Source organism: Lithobates pipiens, unplaced genomic scaffold (genome assembly GCF_037356315.1).
Source record: "Lithobates pipiens isolate NorthernLeopardFrog02 unplaced genomic scaffold, aLitPip1_a1.2 Scaffold_18, whole genome shotgun sequence".
NCBI classification, from domain to species: domain Eukaryota; kingdom Metazoa; phylum Chordata; class Amphibia; order Anura; family Ranidae; genus Lithobates; species Lithobates pipiens.
In genome coordinates, this window is record NW_027507758.1 from 265716706 (window position 1) to 265736582 (window position 19877).

Sequence of the window (19877 nt, forward strand, 5' to 3'; positions counted from 1 at the left end):
ACTTTCTGTAATGAAAAGCAGAAGCACCATGTAATTTCTGTTTCAATTATTTTTAGTGAAGGTTTTCTATAGAATAAAAATAAACATTATAAAGTAAAGTGCCAAGCAATCTTTACCACTCTGTTTTACATTATTATTTTTTTATTAAGAATAAAATAGAATTTATAAGCAAGGCTATACACTCAGATACCGTATTTTGTGCTCCATGAGATGCACCTGACCATAAGACGCACCTAAGTTTTAGAGGAGGAAAGCAAGAAAAGAATATATTCTGAACCAAATGGTGTCCTAAAATATTTACCAGTGCCCATGAAATGCGACCTGATCATTGCACATAAATGTAGCCTCTCTTTGCCCACCAATTGCAGCCTCTGTGCCCATTTCAGCCTCTGTGCCCTCGCATACCAAGAAAAGGGACAAACAGTTAGATGGTAGCTGTATAATCGAGACCTGTAAAGCCAAGAGTCTTCTCAGGGTCATATCTACAGATACATTTACCACCATATCATTTCATTAGGAGGTGGGTTGGCTTGTGTACATCTTGCTGCAGAGGTCTGCATTCTAGACTTCCAGGAAATATATACTGTGTGTGTGTGTGTGTATATGTATGTGTGTATATATATATATATATATATATATATATATATATATATATATATATATATATATATATATATATATATATATATATATATATATATATATATAAACATTTTTTTTTCTTAACCGGGCAAAAAAATTTGCTTGTCTGCAAAATGTATTAGCTCAAAAGGTAACTATTTTTTTTTTTTTTTTTAACTTGCTGGCTCAACTAGTGCCATCCTCCTTTTTATTTCTATATTTATTTATTTTTTGCCTTGAGTGTCAATTCAGAACCTTTAAAACTTTACAGCAAGCTTTTTCTAGAACCATTTCTTGTGCCAATGTCAAATTAACTAGGCACGTTTCCTTGTAATCCCAAAATAATATAGCAGCTGTAGTATATTGTAGAAAATCCTTTCAAAATTGATGTGGGAAGAAAAAAAGACCCAAATGCATTAGTTTTATTAAGAATTATTTGCTTCAGGAGGTTACAGAAGGAAATGGGATGTATGAGCAATGGATGTGTGTGTTGTTTTTTTTTTTTTTTTTTTTTTGGGGGGGGGTTTAGATCTTGCCTTCAGGTTGAGTTATGAATAAAGAACAAGTGAAGAATGCAGGATGGTTTTAATCAAATCAACTGCATTTCCCTGGGCTTTCATGCCAGCGCCAATCTGCTGGTGTTTGGGTATCCTATATTTTTTTAAAAGGAATGCCATCCACTTCCCTCCAGGCTCTCCATTTGCCTGCGCAGAAGTGTGTATGATTGGACCAAGTCAAGTCGAACACTGCAGCCAGATTATACAATAATTGTTGGTAAACCCTGGAGTAATTGTGTGTGTGCACGTTTTTTTGTTTTATGTTAGGAAGTAAAAAAACAAAAATAAATGTACATTCATGGTCAGAAAGATTTAACAATTGGCAATATTATACGAATTTCAGTAAACTTGAACCAAATATGTTTAGGGCTTTTGTATTTTTATTTTATAGACTTGCTTTGTTTGTGTCTTCTCTGCAAAGATTATTTTAAAACCTTGTTAATTATGTTTGTGCATTGGATTATCCATGGTAATTCACTACATGCTTGCTTAGGGGAAAAAACAAAAAACAAAACTCTGTGTTTTTTGTTTGCATGTTAGAAATAAACATGTTTTACTTACCTACTCTGTGCAGTAGTTTTGTACAGAGCAGCCCCAATCCTCCTCTTCTCAGGTCCCAGTTGAATGCCCCCAACAGAAAGCGGCTTGCTAGAGGAGCACCCAAGCCAAGCCACAGCTCCCTGTGTTCATTCAGACATGGAGCGTGCCCCCCCCCCCCCCCCCCTCATTGGCTCCCTGACTTTGACAGCAGCAGGAGCTAATGGCACTGCACTGCCCTCTCAGCCAATGAGGAAGGAGAGCCCAGTCTCTGGTGCAACATTGATGTATCTAGATGGGGCTCAGGTAAGCATTGGGGGGCTGCTACTAGAGCTTAGCGATTAAAAAAAAAAAACTGCGATTTTTCACTGCGATTTTCAAAACTCTATTCACAAATCGATCCAAGGATTTTTTATTTATTTTTTTGATGGACACCGCACAGTTCCTGAGGAGCTGCGGGCAGGAGTTTTTAGGCGAGGCCGTGGCTTTGGCCTAGTCCGCGCTGCCCGTCCTTGCAGACTAGGCCGAAGCCGCAGACTCGCCTAAACTCCTGCACGCAGCTCCTCAGGACCGGCGCATTGTCCGCGCCGGTCCGGGTGAAAAAAACCAAAACGATTTGCTGAAATTTTTGAATCGATTTGACCGCTCAACTCGATTCAAGATTTAAATAGATTTTTTTTCCCCAGCCCTAGCTGCTACACACAGAAGGTTTTCTACCTTATGCTGGCTATACATTATACGAAAAATCGGCCGAACCCATTTTAGAAAAAACTGACATTCGGCCGTGAGCGCAAGCGATAGTGCTATCATGTAATGACCGATAAGTCGTTCAGTGGACATAAATGAATGCATTTTGTATTTGTTTTTTTACATACTCCTAGTGCAGACAGTTCGGACAGGAAACGCATTAACTTTTCAATTTATCGTTCGTTCAGCAGAAAATTTCCAAACTTGTCCTTCGTATTTTCAGCTCAAAAAGTCCCCAAAATTATCGATTTTGTGCCCATTAACTGGTGGAAAAATGAACCGAATTTCGGATGATTTTTCGTATAGTGTATGGCCAGCATTAATCCATAAAATGCGTTAAGATAATAAACCACCTGACACTACAACCACTTTAAATATATGATCACATTAGCTTCCGGTTCCGGTGGGATCCTTTTGGTGTCTGTGTCACTATTTTCACATTGTATTTCAAATAATTCTACTGCTAATATTCAAAATGATCCTAAAGTGTAAAAATGTAAATTTTGAAGAATCGCTCGCATTTAATGTCTTAAATTCTATGGCCTCAAAATGATTAGTTTTTGCTTGAACATGGGCTTTAAATCTGGTAATTTTAAGTTGTAAAGAGGATTGGGAACTGGATCACCATTGCAGGTATGCAGTGGATGTGGGTTTGGCTTACAATATCCTAGCAGACCTGTATATCAGACAGCGATGTTTAATGGAAAGCAGTGGGGGGTGTCACTGAGAAAAATACGCAATCTGAATAACAATACACTTGTTTCCTCTTCTTTCTTTATTTTATTTTTCACATTCTTTCATTCTGTGATCAGACCTAATAATAATAATTGTATATTATTTAGAATATGTATAGCACCAACAGACCAACCAGAAATTGACAATCATGTAAAAAATACACGCATAAGATTACATATTTGTCATTTGTAAGATTTAATCATGTGTTTGGCTATCATGTACGGTAGGAGTTTTAGGTTGCTATAGAAAAAAAAAAAAAAAGTTTCCGATCTTAAACTTTATAAATGTTTTGACTAATGTGTACTGAGGAAACAGACCCATTCTCCTCCATTGGTAAGCTGGTGTTGATTATCTAGGTCCGATCCCACTGATCAGCTATTTTCCTGGCTTTATAAGCAACACCAAGTACATAGGAACTACTTAGCCATTTTTAGCGTCCTCTTATTGTGTGGTATAATCCAACAGGTGGGTTAGATTTTTCCTATTTTTTTTTTTTTTATATATACCGGCGGTATGCATTTTGTTTTATTAGTCTGTGAAGTACATCATACACTATAAACCGTTGAGGTTCTTTTAGTTTTCCAGGGATATAATGAAATGCCAAAAGCTAGGGTGTTTCAGATAAGAGTTTTATCTGTTGTGACAAGTACTGTGGGCTTCGGGGGTGGGGTTTTTTTTTCACTGAAATCGTTTACATTTATTCCATTATGTGAGGCTCTGCTTCTATTTTATTTATTTATTTCCAATATGATTGCTTTTTTTTTTTAATTTTTTTTTTTTTACAGTCCTTGAATATTGTTCAAAGCGATAAACGTAGTCATTAGACTTCCTTAAGCATTGGGTGAAATGCAGCAGTCTGAATGCGCTTTTGTTTTCTAAGCTTAGATACTAAAAAGCGTATTGCAATGTCTTGACGTTATTCCTTTTGCAGTAGTAAAGGAGTAATGTATGTGTGTGAGTGCATCTTGCAATGTATTATGAATACAAAATTTTATAGACTTGGGAGCTGAACTTCGTACCCACAGCAAAGTAAGATGTTGCTGAATGAGATGCAGTGTTTATTCATTTCGGTCAAAGACGGACGCAGGAATATTTGCTGAAAACCGCAAACCTTGTTAGAAGCTAGAAGCAGCAGAGCTGAAGACAGGTATCTGATGATATAAATTACTAATGGACTGCTTACTAAAAAGGAAATATTTGATTTGATGTCGGCAGTGATCGGTCTGTAATACTGTACATAGAAGTAGCACCGTCCTTTGTGGATCAAAAGACTGGACAATTATTGTGACGCTTATACTGATTTGTCTTCTTACCTTCTTAGGATTTTGTTCCTCCTGCCGCATCCAGGTGGATTTGATTTAAATTACTAAAAAAAAAAAAAAAAAAAAAAAAAAGGGGGTTGATTTAAATCAACTCGATTTAAATCATAATTTTTAAAGAGAAACTGTCATCTCTGTCCTGCAGTGGCTCTTTCTCTCTCTAAACCCGCTGTTGACTCACCGACAGTCCTATTCACTTTAATGGGAGGGCTGGTGATGCGGCAGTGACAACAAGGCAAGGGACGTGGCGGCAGCAGGTGAGTGGATACCCGCTAACGGGCGCTGCCATGATGAATCTGAAATGATAGGTGCTCTTTAACCACATGCCGATTGGCGCACACCGATATATGTCGACAGAATGGCACGGACAGGCAAATGGGTGTACAGGTACCTTTAAATTTGCCGCCATGCCATCACGTGGACACCAGTCGGGACCTCCATGAGTCGGGATGCGGGTCCCGTGGACTCGATCGCCACAGGGATACCCACAACTGTCTGACGGGGAGATGCTAATATAAACAAGCATCTCCCCGTTCTGCCTAGTGGCAGTGTCACTGATCTCTGCTCCCTGTGATCGGAGCAGAGATCGGGGACATGTCATACACAGCCACGCCCCCCACAGTTGGAAACGCTCCCCAGCGCTCACTTAATCCCTACACTGCCACCTAGTGGTTAACCTACTCACTGCCAGTCATTTACACATGAATCCGTGCATTTGTATAGCACTGATTGCTGTATAAATGACACTGGTCCCCAAAATGTGTCAAAAATGTCTGATGTGTCTGCCATAATGTCGTAGTCACAATAAAAATTGCTGATCGTCGCCATTACTAGTAAAAGCAAAATCAATAAAATGCCGTGAAACTATCCCCTATTTTGTAAACGCTATAACTTTTGCGCAAACCAATCAATAATCGCTTGCAGATTTTTTTTCTGTTTTTATGAGACTTTTTGTAACTTTAGTCGAATTTTAATTTCCAATATGAGATTGGCATGCAAAAAATAGACCATTCATGCGGTAATCTTATTGTGTGTACCAGGCACATGTCCTAATCTGTGACAAGACCAGTAGTTACTATAGTAGTTTTAGGAAATCCTCAGCTGATGCGTGACGGTGTTTGGCAAAAGGTTCAGCAATGGTGTTCAGTCATTATTAAAAACTGCATTCCTATGGCCCTAGAAATTAGAATAGCAAAATCGAATTCTTGGCTTATGGGCATAAGGGAACAATATATATTCAACGTAGTGATTATTCTGTGCCCTTGTGATATTACATTTGGCAGAATGGTGTATCTGGGCTTGATGCCAATGCTCTGTTACTTCCATGTGTGCATTTGTATTTTGATAGGTAGGGAGTACTCTTCAGTTACAAAGGTTCAGGCCTATGATTCACTTCTATAGACACTTGGCGCAAAGAAATAATTGTAACATTTCATCTGGCATGGAGATAATGTGACAGGAAAAATTATATTTTATACTGTTTTTAACATTTTAATATGTAGAATTGAATTAGTTCACATGGCTACAATTAAGGGCATCCATCTTGTTAAATGAATAAATATGTGATCTATTGGTAGATTGTGTTAATATACTAGAGGCTGTTTAAAGTCTTAAAAAGGGTAATGACTGCCTTGCAGGCCCAGGTCTCCATTGTGTGTCATTGTCTCCTTTTACAGCAGACAAGGTTAGGTTAGCTGCACAGGGAACATCACTTCATTCATCACTTGGCTCCTATAAATAGCAGACCCATTTTTGCTTAAAGTGATTGTACATTCAAATTTTTTTTTTTTACATAAGGTTTTATACTTGCATGCCGTGTGCAATAAAATTGCACAGAGTGGCCCTAAACATCCTATTCTTGGGTCCCCGTTGGTACTCCTGGATCCTTCCATCTGGTGAGTGCCCCCCTTACAAAGCTACTTCCTATGGGGTCACTTTCAGCTTTCTCCTGAGCATCACTGTCTGCATCTATGGGCCCGTCTCCCTCATCCCTGACTTTGATTGACAACAGCAGGAGCCAGCGGCCTCAGCAAAGCTTGTGAGACCAGAAAGTGAAGGAAGAGAAGAGCTTCAGATGGGAACAGCACTGGAGGGCTCAGGTAAGTATAAGGGGAGGGTGAGCATTTTTTACTTTAATGGAAGGAATGTATTAAGGCAAAAACAATTTAGGCTTTATGACCACTTTAAGAGTTGTATCATGAGCATGATGGATGCCCAGCCATAGTTACACAGCATATGCTTTATCCTTCATTACACTGGGCCCCATTACTCCACTTGTGTGACTCACTTGGCAAATGTCACATGACATTATAATAGTTACTCAGTTATTCAGTGTGAGAACCAGTTAGAAAATTCCCCATGGCAAAACCTGCCGCTTCAGATTTCTGATATGATTGCTTTGTGCCCTGAAGATGTGTCCATAATGTGGCAAGGCAAAGAATCAGACGATTTGTGAGATGCTTAAAATTAGCCAGTGGTGGGATGTTTTTTCCTCCAAGGCACAATCAAAAGTTACAATTATCTTCAAGCATGCATGACTGTGTGTACAGGAAGACACCTGATATAAATCTGGTATGTCTAAAATAACAACTGATATACTGATGGACACAACCCTCATCAGACTCCTCTCCCTGAATAAGGTCCTGTACCATCCCAGCTGTCTCAAGTGTCAGGATTATTGCTGATTCGTTGTCTGTAGGTGCAGACTGGTCATGGTGCCCATGCTGATCCCTGCCTACAGCCAAAATCACCTACAATTGGCGCGCGACCATCAGAACTGGACCATGGAGCAATGGAAGAAGGTGGCCTGGTCATTTTCTCTTACATTTGGATAGCTGGGTGTATGTGTGTCGCTTACCTGAAAAAGAGGGTGCAACAAGGTGCCATATGGGAAGAAGGCAAGGGGACTTGAGGCAGTGTGAGGTTTTGGGCAATGTTCTGCTGGGAGACTTGGGATCCTTCCATTTATGTGGATGTTATGTGGTACGTACCACTACGTGAAAAAAAAAAAAATGTTGCTTACCAAGTACACTCTCCATGGAAACCGTATTTACTAATGACAGTGGCCTCTTTCAGCAGGATAATGCACCCTGCCAAACTGCAAAAAAAGGTTCAAGAAGGGTTTGAGGAGCACTATGACGAGTTCAGGGTGTTGACTTAGTCTCCAGATACTCATTTGTGCTGAGTCCTTACCTTTTTTAAAGTCGTTATAAACCTCCAGATTCTAAATATCTCTCGAGTGTGTAATTGTCTCAATCCGTAGCATGAAGTATCGTTCCTGTCGTAGCCTCATTCCTTTGCTATGAGCATGAATCACTTCTGAAAAGTTTTCCTGACAAGAAGAGAAAAAAGGTGACACGGGAAGGAGCTCTAGCTGATTGAAAGCCACGGCTCTGTTCCTGTATGCAGTGTGCAGGGGGGTGTGTCCCTTTCCTCCAATCAGCTCTCCGGGCTCTTTTCACTGATGTAACTTCAGCTCTCCACCCCCTGCTTTTTAGAGCTGAGATCCTGTGTAAATTCTGCACTTTGTATGGATGTAGATTACAAATGGCTGTAGATAGAGGTACAACTAAAGCCCCATACACACTATCAGATTATCTGCTGAGTTTTTCCTTCAGATTTACCAAAACCATATAATATGAGGACAAACCTTAGGAGTTTCAATGTGTATGAAATCAGGCAGGCCCTTCTACTACATGGTTTTGGTAAATCTGAAGGAAAAACTCTGCAGATAATCTGATAGTGTGTATGGGGCTTAATGTAGGAGGATGTTTCATCTCTACGTATCACCCGAGGACAGTCGCTTCACTGGGTATTTGTAAGGGTCGCCACTTGTAGGATCTGCAGCTGATGGGCCAAATACCACAGCAAACTTGCAGAGGTCTTGTAGCATTCATACCTTAACGGGTCAGAGCTGTTTTGGTAGCAAAAGGGGAACCTACTCTATATTTTATGTCTGAGTAATAAAAAATAAAAATAAAATTACATGCGTCTTATTTAAGTAGCGTATACTGATTGTAAGTACAAAGACAAATGAGTTGCAGGCAAGGGTACAAGAAAATCCATAACTGAAACATTTTACAAGATAATCACATAACTTAAAGCAGCTTCTCCATTTCAGCCGCCCCGCGTGACACGCCAGAAATGAGATTGATTTAAAGCAGCTTTTTTTTTTATTATTATTTTTTTTTATTGTTCTGCTGCCCCACGGGACTCTTCTGAATGTACACGTCTGAAGATAGGCATAACATTTTTTCAAAGTTGCATGTTTATCTGCCAGAAATTCTGGAGAAAAATTCTGGAGAGTTATGAGAGCTGATTGGAGGAAAGGGACACCCCTCCCTTCCACACAGATACAAAGCGCGGAGGGTGTCAATTTGTTGAAGGTACCACCTCGTTACCATTTTTCTCTTGGTGTCAGAAAAACTTGTCAGAAGTGATTGCTGCTGATAGCAGAGGAACGACGCAGCAGACAAAAGTGACACTTAGTGCTCTTAATTGAGAAAAACACACATTATAGAGGGATATGCTCTGTTCATATTTCATGTCGGAGGTTTACAACTACTTTAAAGAGATATAACAAAATGCCTTCAATGGTATATTTAACAGATCAAAAGGGAGCAAATGAGGGGGAGAGAGAATTTTACATTCACTTTATGGAAAATCGTTAGGCTTCATTCACATCTGCGCGCTCAGTGAATGCGCGCATTAGTGCATGTCCAGGAAACAAATGTGTTGTGCTCAGGGTGGATTTGATTTAAATCAAGTTGATTTTAAAGCGGTTGTATACCCGCTAATGTGTTTTTTTTTTTTTGCCACCTGCAAAGGAAAAGGCATAATGTGCTAGTATGCACGGCAGATGCCGACGACGGAGTGGACACTATTTGATGCCCAGACTCTATACGCCAGAACACCGGCGCTGTGAGTGGCCAGAGCCGCGATATCGTCACTCCTGCGCGTGCGCGGGGAGATTTCATCCCGGCAGGATCCGGCGTCTGCCGGGCTTTTAGCCGAGAATCCCCTTGTGCGCATGCGCTGCTGCAGTCAGCGGCGCATAGCGAGGGGAATATCTCCTAAACCGTACAGGTTTAGGAGATGTTGTTTTTTTTTTTACCTACAGGTAAGCCTTATTATAGGCTTTCCTGTAGGTAAAAGTAAAAAAATTGACTATACAACCACTTTTTAAATCGCAAGTAAAAAGGCTTGATTTAAATCAACATTTTTAAAGAGCAGCTGTCATCTCTGTCCCACAGTGGCTCCTCCTCTGGCCCGCTGTTGACTAACCGCCAGTCCTATTCACTTTAGTGGGACGGGTGGTGATGCGGCAGTGACACAACAAGGTGAGGGGTGTGGATGCCTGCGAACAAGTGCTGCCATCATTGATCTGAAATGACAGGTACTCTTTTTAAACTTAAGGACTCATTCTTGCTGGTAGTTAGAATCTTTATTTGCAAAAAAAATGAAGATATTTAGAATCATAAACCGTCGGGTTAGTAAATATTCCCAAACTGGGTCTCTTTTATGGCATGCTGCCATTTTGCTCCTCAAGGGAGGAATAATGCACTTCAAACTGTGTGCAGTAAGATCACAAGGTTTATAAGCTGCTTAGGAGGCTTCACTTTCATTTTTACTGCTTGCCCATCCTCCTCACACTTTGAGCCTTATACAGATGCATGTCTCTTCAAACAATCGTACATTTTGAAGTGTACATAGATTTTCAAAACAATGGGATAAAGGAATATTCTTGAACTTTGTTTCATCTCGTGGTTACTCTGAAATTGTATGAATGCATCAATGCAGTGCATGTTATCTCAGCTTGCAGAACTTGATTCATTGAATGAGTTTACCAAAAATGTAAATATTGTGGAATATACAGCCTCATGCCACATAACTAAGCTCCAGTTCATGCTGAATAAACAAAATGATTAATGTATCTTAAATAGAAAACAAACTTTTAGTTAGATTTTTTACTCCAAAAGCATTTTATTAAAATTTGATATAAATCAAAAAAAAAATCACATTTAAAAAAAAAAAAAATGTATCCTCCCTCCCTGGTTGTGCTTGTGGTGCCATTAAATAATGGCACTCTGAACGCATCCAGTAAACACATGAAGCTGTATACATACTTTGTGCAGGAGTTTGACACGTTTGTGTGTTGGACAACCCATTCAAATGAATGGGCTGCCATATGCTTGTCACACAAAAAGAAGCAAAACAAGTGTGGAAGTGTGAATGGGGCCTTACAGTAAAGGAAAAGCTAACCTCAGTTCCTTAAAGTTTTTTAATCTCAGAACAATTCATACCTTTGCATGTGACTTATTGCAACTTTTGTCTTGGTTGACAAAGCTTGTGGGCTGCAAACATGCAGCATAACTGATGCGATTGGGATAATCCTAATCATTTATGTGCCTTGCGCAAAGAGCACTGGGTCTTTGTCTGCCACATCCATTGATGGCTATCGCCTACTTGGGACTTGTTCTGGGCTACTTTTTTCGTGTTGTTCTTTAGAGCAAAACAAAATAAAAATTAAATGCATCTATAAATGTAATATAATATTTATATTATGTGTATTTTCCCCCTGACATTCTGTGTTTTTGGCAGTTTAGATGCAAATAAAGCTTCACTCGGCTCTTTAGATTCATGAGTGTGGCTGACATGTATTTGAACTTGTAGCACAGATTATTATTTTTTTTATAACACAATCTGTAGTTTGCAAGACTATGGATTGTTCATTTTTTCATTCATTCATTCTATTATCTGTTTGACAAATCGAAATATTAGAAATGTCAGTATATCTTATTTTAAGAAAATAAGGGAGTGCAGCAAGAAACTTCAAAATGCTACAGCAAGTGCACTTTGTAGGGAAAAGCAGTGGCGACCACTCCATCGGGGTGCCCCCCCCCCCCCAATCTACATGCAGGGGGCTGGACGCGTGGATTTCAATGTTTTTTATTTTTTAAAGCATAGGACTAGAGCTTGAGGCTCTAATTGGCTTAAAAAAATGGTGGGCTCGGGGTGCCCTGAGCCCACCAAGTTGTGTGACAGTAGTGAATTAATATTTGCTATTGTCTTCCTACTTCTCCTCCCGGCCAATCGGGAAGTGGGTCTTGGCCTAGAGGAGAAGCAATCGTGTTGGCCAGGAGCAAGGGGAAAGGCGCTGAGAAGGAAACGCAGGGGGAAGCCGATAAAGCTGCCCGTGGCCTGGATGGGGTAAGTGTGGGGCTGATGGACGGTTGGGGCGAGTGCTGAGGGATGGTTTGATCAAAGGAAGGAACAGGGGCAGAGGTCGGGTGGTTTGCTTGCGCCCCCCCCCCCAAAAAAAAAAAATGGAGCACAGGCCCTCCACTAGGGTGAAGAAAGCAAAGACATCCACTTGTGATGGGGTCGTTTTCTGTATGTTTTATTAATGGCAAAATAATTTAAGAATAAAAAAAAATCCCCTTTTTTATGTGACCTTTACTGTAGTACCACTGCACAAATGCCTGAATGACTTAAGTTTTTGTATAGAAGTAGTTTCATTGCTTAGTTTATACTTCTCCATTGTTAACAAATGCTGTACTTTGTTGAAATGTACAAAAAAATAATTATAAGAATGATGATAAAATAGTAATGTATGGCAGTAACGTATTGTGGTTAAGAAAAGCAGGGGATAATAAATGTGCATCTTTGACAATGAACAGGTCTTATTTTAAATGTAACTGAGCTGGGCAAACATGCCCTCTATCTATACAGTAGAGAAGCGATACGCAAGCCATTGTTTTCTGACCTGAGTAAATGCCAAGTTTGCAATTTTTGTAATTGCATTTCTGAATTGATGTTCTTTTAATAACAACATTAGTCTGTCTGGAATTATCATTCAGAATCCATTACAGTAGCCATTTAAACAATGTATAAAAAAAAAAAAAAATAGAGTTAATTTATTGTATCTGTGTATTTTTGACAGAGGTTAACGTGAATGATGATTGGCTTGTAGATTGAGAGAGACATAAATGCGCAGTGGCTCATGAAGGCCAGTGTAAGGCAGAAAAAACTCCCGTGGGAAGGCTGCAGTAATTATTAACCTAAGAGTTTATGATGGCTTGTTTGCTAACATTTTAGACTCCATTCACACCTGAGCGTATCAATTTACTGGCGTCTTTCTGCATTTTTTTTTTTAAAGTTTCTTTTTGCAGCTTTTTAAAAATGTACTAAAAGTGTTTTACAGCTTTAGACTTTTTTTTAGATGTTTTAGGCAATAGTATGCACTAGGGGAGGGGAGAGAGGGAATTAAGGGTGGAGAGCTGCCATTTGAGTGTTTTACGAGAATTTTTCTGCTCAAGTTAGGCATTTTTATTGAAGTCTATGAGACCAAAAAGAAGCTCATGTACTTTTTTGAGCTTTAGGCATTTTGCTTCAGGTGACAGAAACTTCATATGTGAACAGGGGCCATTGAATTGAATGGAATTTTGCTTGTTTTTGGGCGTTTCGGAGCGAAGCGTTTTACAAGCTGAAAATCGCCCAAGGGCCTTATGCCCTGTACACACGGTCGGATTTTCTGACGGAAAAGGTCTGATCGGATTATGTTGTCTGAAAATCCGATCTTGTGTGGGCTCTATCGGACTTTTTCCATCAGAAATCCCGACAGAAAACGTTTGAGAGCTGGATCTAAAATTTTTCGACCAACAAAATCCAATCTGACTTGTTCCGATCATTTGTAGAGAATTCCGATGGACAAAGTGCCACGCATGCTCAGATTAAATTACCAGACCAAAGCTATTGACTACTAGCCTCTACGTAGTCCCATTGTACATAACGAACGTCACCTCGTTCTGATCTGTTGGATTTTCCGACAACTTTGTCCGACCATGTGTATTCAAGACAAGTTTGGCACAAAGTCCGTTGGAAAAAATCCGATGGGTTTTGTTGTCGGAATGTCCGACCGTATGTACAAGGCATTAGAGTTTAAAGAAAGTATCCCATTTTTAAATTTTTATTTTTCTGTATTAAGATTTGTTTATATTGTCAGTTTGAAAAATATGCTCCTCTGGGGTGCGTTGCTAGACCTGTTCCAGTTATTTGCCCAATTGCTTTGCTGATGGTAGTAGATCGCTGGCTTGTAGCTTACCATTGGAAATCCTCAGAGCTACTAATGACCCAACTGAAAACTAGAATTAATATTTATCTCGTGGAAAAAAAATTTCCACACTTTACACAATACCACACATTTAGTTGAGAAGAAATAGAACCCTTGGTTTACACACTCGGACCACCTTTTAAATCCTGTTTCGAGAATCCACCTTCAACCAATATCACTCGGTAAATAATAAAACCATACCTCAAATTACTACCTGATTATTTGTTTACCACCTGTATTAACCACTTCAGGACCGCCGTATTGCCAATGTACGTCAACACAATGGCACAGGCAGGCACAATCACGTAGATGTACGTGCCTGCCTTCCAGCGGGTGGGGGGTCCGATCGGACCCCCTCCTGTTGGATACGACGGTCCGGTTCGCTCCAGGAGCGCTCCGTGATGAGGGGATGGCCGTTGGTTTTCGGCCACCCCCTCTGGATCACTCCTGGCCAATGAGAAGCTTCCTCCCACTGTGTATTGTTTACACAGGAAGGAGGAAGTGATGTCATTCTCCTCGGGGCGGTCTTTTTGACCGGACTACGAGGAGAAGACTAATAGTAAGTGTGCACCAACACTACACTGACATGTAGGTACACACAGGCACACAAACCCCCCCTCCCCCCCCAGTCACAGTGTCACTGATTGCATTGATCATTTCTTTACTGATCAATGCATTCAGTGTCAGTTGTGACAGTAAAAACTGTCAGGACAGTTAGTGTTAGGTCCAGGGTAGCCCCCTATCACCCCCCAATAAAGATTTAACCCCCTGATTGCCCCTAGAGTTAACCCTTTCACCCCCTTTTGCCAGTGTCACTAAGCAATCATTTTTCTGATCGCTGCATGTGTCGCTAGGTAGCTAGTTATTTTTTTAGGTTCACCGCCAGGTTTTTATATCGCTAGGTACCCCGATATACTACCCAATAATGGTTTTAACCCCCTGATTGCCGCTAGTTAACCCTTTCACCCCCTTTTGCCAGTGTCACTAAGCGATCATTTTTCTGATCGCTGCATCAGTGTCGCTAGTGTCGCTAGGTAGCTAGTTATTTTTTTAGGTTCACCGCCAGGTTTTTATAGCGCTAGGTACCCCGATATACTACCCAATAATGGTTTTAACCCCCTGATTGCTGCTAGTTAACCCTTTCACCCCCTTTCACCAGCGATCACAGTATAAGTGTCACTGGTGACGCTGGTTAGCCAGTTAGTTATTTAGGTTCCCCGTCAGGTTTTTATATAGCGCCAGGGACCCCCATATACTACCTAATAAAAATTTGAACCCCCCTGATTGCCCCTAGTTAACCCTTTCACCACTGATCACCGTATAAGTGTTACGGGTGACTCTGGTTAGTTTGTTTTTTATAGCATCAGGGCACCCACCATTTATTACCCAATAAAGGTTTAACCCCCTGGTCACCCGGCGGGTGATATCAATTAGGTTTTAGGGTCAGGGTCTGCGTCGCCCCAGGCAGCGCTAGGTTAGTGCCAGTACCGCTAACACCCACACACAAAGCATACACCTCCCGTAGTGCTATAGAATCTGAACAGATCAATATCTGATCTGATCAGATCTATACTAGCGTCCCCAGCAGTTTAGGGTTCCAAAAAAACGCATTGTTAGCGGGATCAGCCCAGATACCTGCTAGCACCTGCGTTTTGCCCCTCTGCCCAGCCCACCCAAGTGCAGTATCGATCGATCACTGTCACTTACAAAACACTAAACACATAACTGCAGCGATCGCAGAGTCAGGCCTGATCCCTAACATCGCTAACAGGTTTTTTGGTAGCATTTAATATTTAAATCCGGAAGGCAGTGCTTGGTTTTCGGGGTCCCGTACGTGGCTAGGCTCCCAAAAAGTCCCCCACATGTGGTATCCCCGTACTCTGGAGAAGCAGCAGAATTTATTTTGGGGTGTAATTTGACTTCTGCCCATAGCATGTGTGAGCAATATATCATTTAGTGACAACTCTGTGCAAAAAAAAAAAAAGTTTGTAATATTCCCGCAACTTTTGGCAAAATATAAAATATTCCATGGACTCAACATGCCTCTCAGTAAATAGCTTGGGGTGTCTACTTTCCAAAATGGGGTCATTTGGGGGGGTTTTGTGCTATTTTGGCATTTTATGGCCTTCGAAACTGTGATAGGTAGTGAGGAGTTAAATCAAAAATTTGCACCCTTAGAAATCCTGAAGGTGGTGATTGGTTTTCGGGGTGCCGTGCGCGACTAGACTCCCAAAAAGTCCCACACATGTGGTATCCCCATACTCGGGAGAAGTAGCGGAATATATTTTGGGGTGCAATTCCACATATAACCATGGCATGTGTGAGCAATATATCATTTAGTGTTAGATTTTTTTTTTTTTTTTGTCATTATTCAATCCCTTAGGACAAAAAAAATAAATATTCAATGGGCTCAACATACCCATCAGCAATTTCCTTGGGGTGTCTACTTTCCAAAATGGGGTCATTTGGGGGGGATTTGTACTGCCCTGCCATTTTAGCACCTCAAGAAATGAGATCGGCAGTCATAAATTAAAAGCTGTGTAAATTCCAGAAAATGTACTCTAGTTTGTAGACGCTATAACTTTTGCGCAAACCAAAAAATATATGCTTATTGACATTTTTTTTACTAAAGACATGTGGCTGAATAAATTTTGCCCTCAATGTATGACTAAAATTTAGTTTATTCGATTTTTCTTATAACAAAAAGAAGAAAATATATTTTTTTTCCAAAATTTTCGCTCTTTTTCCATTTATATCGCAAAAAAAAAAAAAAATCGCAGAGGCAATCAAATACCATCAAAAGAAAGCTCTATTTGTGGGAAGAAAAGGACGCAAATTTTGTTTGGGTGCAATATTGCATGACCGCGCAATTACCAGTTAAAGCAGCGCAGTGCGAAATTGCAAAAAGACCTCTGGTCCTTAAGGTGTTTATTGGTCCGGAGCTGAAGTGGTTAATATATAAGAATTATTCTTCTATGTTTTTATTTTGCCATATTCTCCATATTTCGATGATTATATACTGTACTTCACTGGACTTATGTTATGTTTTGTACCATTATTTTGTACCTAATAAAAGTTTGTAAACAAAAAATAAATAAATAAAATCGGTAGCCTGAATGGTACTATTCCATTTCCCCTGAATCAATTTGTTTCATTTCTATGCTTTCCTGTGCATGGATCAGCTAAAAATTAGGAAGGAATAATATATTTTTTTTAAAGTAACACCTTATGTTCAAACCCATTTTTTTTAAGTCTTTTTTGCCTTTGTTAATCTTCGCCTTTGGTTTATTAAACGGGCCTTGGGGTTGATTTACTAAAGGCAAATCCCCTTTGCACTACAAGTGCACTTGGAAGTGCATTGTCTGTAGATCTGAGGGGAAGCTCTGCAGATTTTATCATTCAATCATGTAAAAGCAAAAATGCTGTTTTTTATTTTCCATGCATGTCCCCCTCAGATCTACAGCTACTGCACTTCCAAGTGCACTTGTAGTGCAAAACGGATTTGCCTTTACATAAGTTGAAAAAAAGACACAAGTTCATCTATTTCAACCATAAATAAAATAAATATCATACAATCCCGTATACCCAATCCTATACCCACAGTTGATCCAGAAGAGGGCAACCCCCCCCCCCCCTCCCTCAGAAAAGCAGGATCCAATTTGCTACAGCAGGGGAAGCAAAAAGTCCTTCCTGATCCCAGAGTGGCAATCGGATTTTCCCTGGATCAACTATACCTATAAATGTTAGTACTCAGTTATATTATGTACATTTAGGAAAGAATCCAGGCCTTTCTTAACCACTTCAGCCCCGGACCAATAAAGCCTAAGGACCAGAGGTCTTTTTACAATTTCGCACTGCACTGCTTTTAACTGGTAATTGCGCGGTCATGCAATGTTGTACTCAAACGAAATTTGCGTCCTTTTCTTCCCACAAATAGAGCTTTCTTTTGATGGTATTTGATTGCCTCTGCGATATTTATTTTTTACGATGTAAAAGGAAAAAGACTGAAAATTTAAAAAAAAAAAGATTTTCTACTTTTTGTTGTAAGAAAAATCGAATAAACTCAATTTTAGTCATACATTTAGGCCAAAATGTATTCAGCCACATGTCTTTAGTAAAAAAAAAAAATGTCAAAAAGCGTATATTTATTGGTTTGCGCAAAAGTTATAGCGTCTACAAACTAGAGTACATTTTCTGCAATTTACACAGCTTTTAATTTATGATTGCCTATCTCATTTCATGAGGTGCTAAAATGGCAGGGCAGTACAACCCCCCCCCCCCCCCCCCAAATTACCCCATTTTGGAAAGTAGACACCGCAAGGAAATTGCTGAGGGGCATGTTGAGCCCATTGAATATTTATTTATTTTTTTGTCCCAAGTGATTGAATAATGACACAAAAAAAAAAAGTTTACAAAAAGTTGTCACTAAATGATATATTGCTCACACATGCAATAGCTATATGTGGAATTGCACCCCAAAATATATTCTGCTGCTTCTCCTGAGTACGGGGATACCACATATGTGGGACTTTTTGCGGGACCCCGAAAACCAATCACTGCCTTCAGGATTTCTAAGGGTGCAAATTTTTGATTTCACTCCTCACTACCTATCACAATTTTGAAGGCCATAAAATGCCAAAATAGCACAAAATCCCCCCAAATTACCCCATTTTGGAAAGTAGATACCCCAGGCTATTTACTGAGAGGCATGTTGAGTCCATGAACTTTTATATTTTTCCACAAGCAGGAATATTAGAATTTTTTTTTTGCACAAAGTTGTCACTAAAGGATATATTGCTCACACATGCTATGGGCATAAGTGAAATTACACCCAAAATAAATTCTGCTGCTTCTCCCGAGTACGGGGATACCACTTGTGGGGGACTTTTTGGGAGCCTAGCCACGTACAGGACCCCGAAAACCAAGCACTGCCTTCAGGATTTAAATTTAAAACGCTACCAAAAAAACTGTTGGCGATCGTAGGGATCAGGCCTGACTCTGCGATCGCTGCAGTTATGTGTTTAGTGTTTTGTAAGTGACAGTGATCGATCGATCCTGCACTTGGGTGGGCTGGGCGGAGGGGCAAAACACAGGTGCTAGCAGGTATCTGGGCTGATCCTGCTAACGATACATTTTTTGGAACCCTAAACTGCTGGGGACGCTAGTATAGATCTGATCATATCAGATATTGATCTGTTCAGATTGGATACCGCTACGGGAGGTTTATGCTTTGCGCGTGGGTGTTAGCGGTACTGGCACTAACCTAGCGCTGCCTGAGGCGATGCAGACCCTGACCCTAAACCCTAATTGATATCACCCGCCGGTTGATCAGGGGGTTAAACCTTTATTGGGTAATAAATGGTGGGTGCCCTGATGCTATAAAAAGCAAACTAACCAACCGGAGTCACCCATAACACTTATACGATGATCAGTGGTGAAAGGGTTAACTAGGGGCAATCAGGGGGTTAAAATCTTTATTTGGTAGTATATGGGGGTCCCTGACGCTATATAAAAACCTATCGGGGAACCTAAATAACGAACTGGCTAACCAGCGTCACCAGTGGCACTTATACGGTGATCACTGGTGAAAGGGTTAACTAGGGGCAATCGGGGTTAAAACCATTATTGGGTAGTATATGGGGGTACCTAGCGCTATAAAAACCTTGCGGTGAACCTAAAAAAAATAACTAGCTACCTAGCGGCACTAGTGACACTAATGCAGCGATCAGAAAAACGATCGCTTAGTGACACTGGCAAAAGGGGGAGAAAGGGTTAACTCTAGGGGCAATCGGGGGGGGTTAAACCTTTATTGGGGGGGTAGGGGGCTACCCTGGACCTAACACTAACTGCCCTGACAGTTTTTACTGTCACAACTGACACTAAATGCAGTGATCAGTAAATAAATGATCAGTAACACTGTGACTGGGGGGGGGGGGGGGCGATGGGGGGGGGTGATCGGGGGGGGGATTTGTGTGCCTATGTGTACCTCTGTTCTGTTCTCCTTGCAGTCCGGTCAACAAGACTGCCCCGAGGAGAATGACATCACTTCCTCCCTGCCTATGTTTACACTACACAGGCGGGGGAAGCTTCTCATTCGACAGGAGCGATCGAGAGAGGATGGCCAGAAACCAATGGCCATTCCGCATCGCTCCTGAAGCGAAACGGACCGCCGCATCCAGCGGGAGGGGGGTCTGATCGGACCCCCCACCCGCTGGAAGGCAAGCACGCACATGTACGTGCTTGTGCCTG

General features: G+C 40.7%; 1 protein-coding gene across 22 annotated transcripts in view; it reads left to right on the plus strand.

Moving 5' to 3' along the window:
- PTPRK (protein tyrosine phosphatase receptor type K) overlaps positions 1 to 19877 on the plus strand; it is a 596872-nt gene that overhangs the window by 77876 nt on the left and 499119 nt on the right. The gene's annotated exons all lie outside the window — the stretch shown is intronic.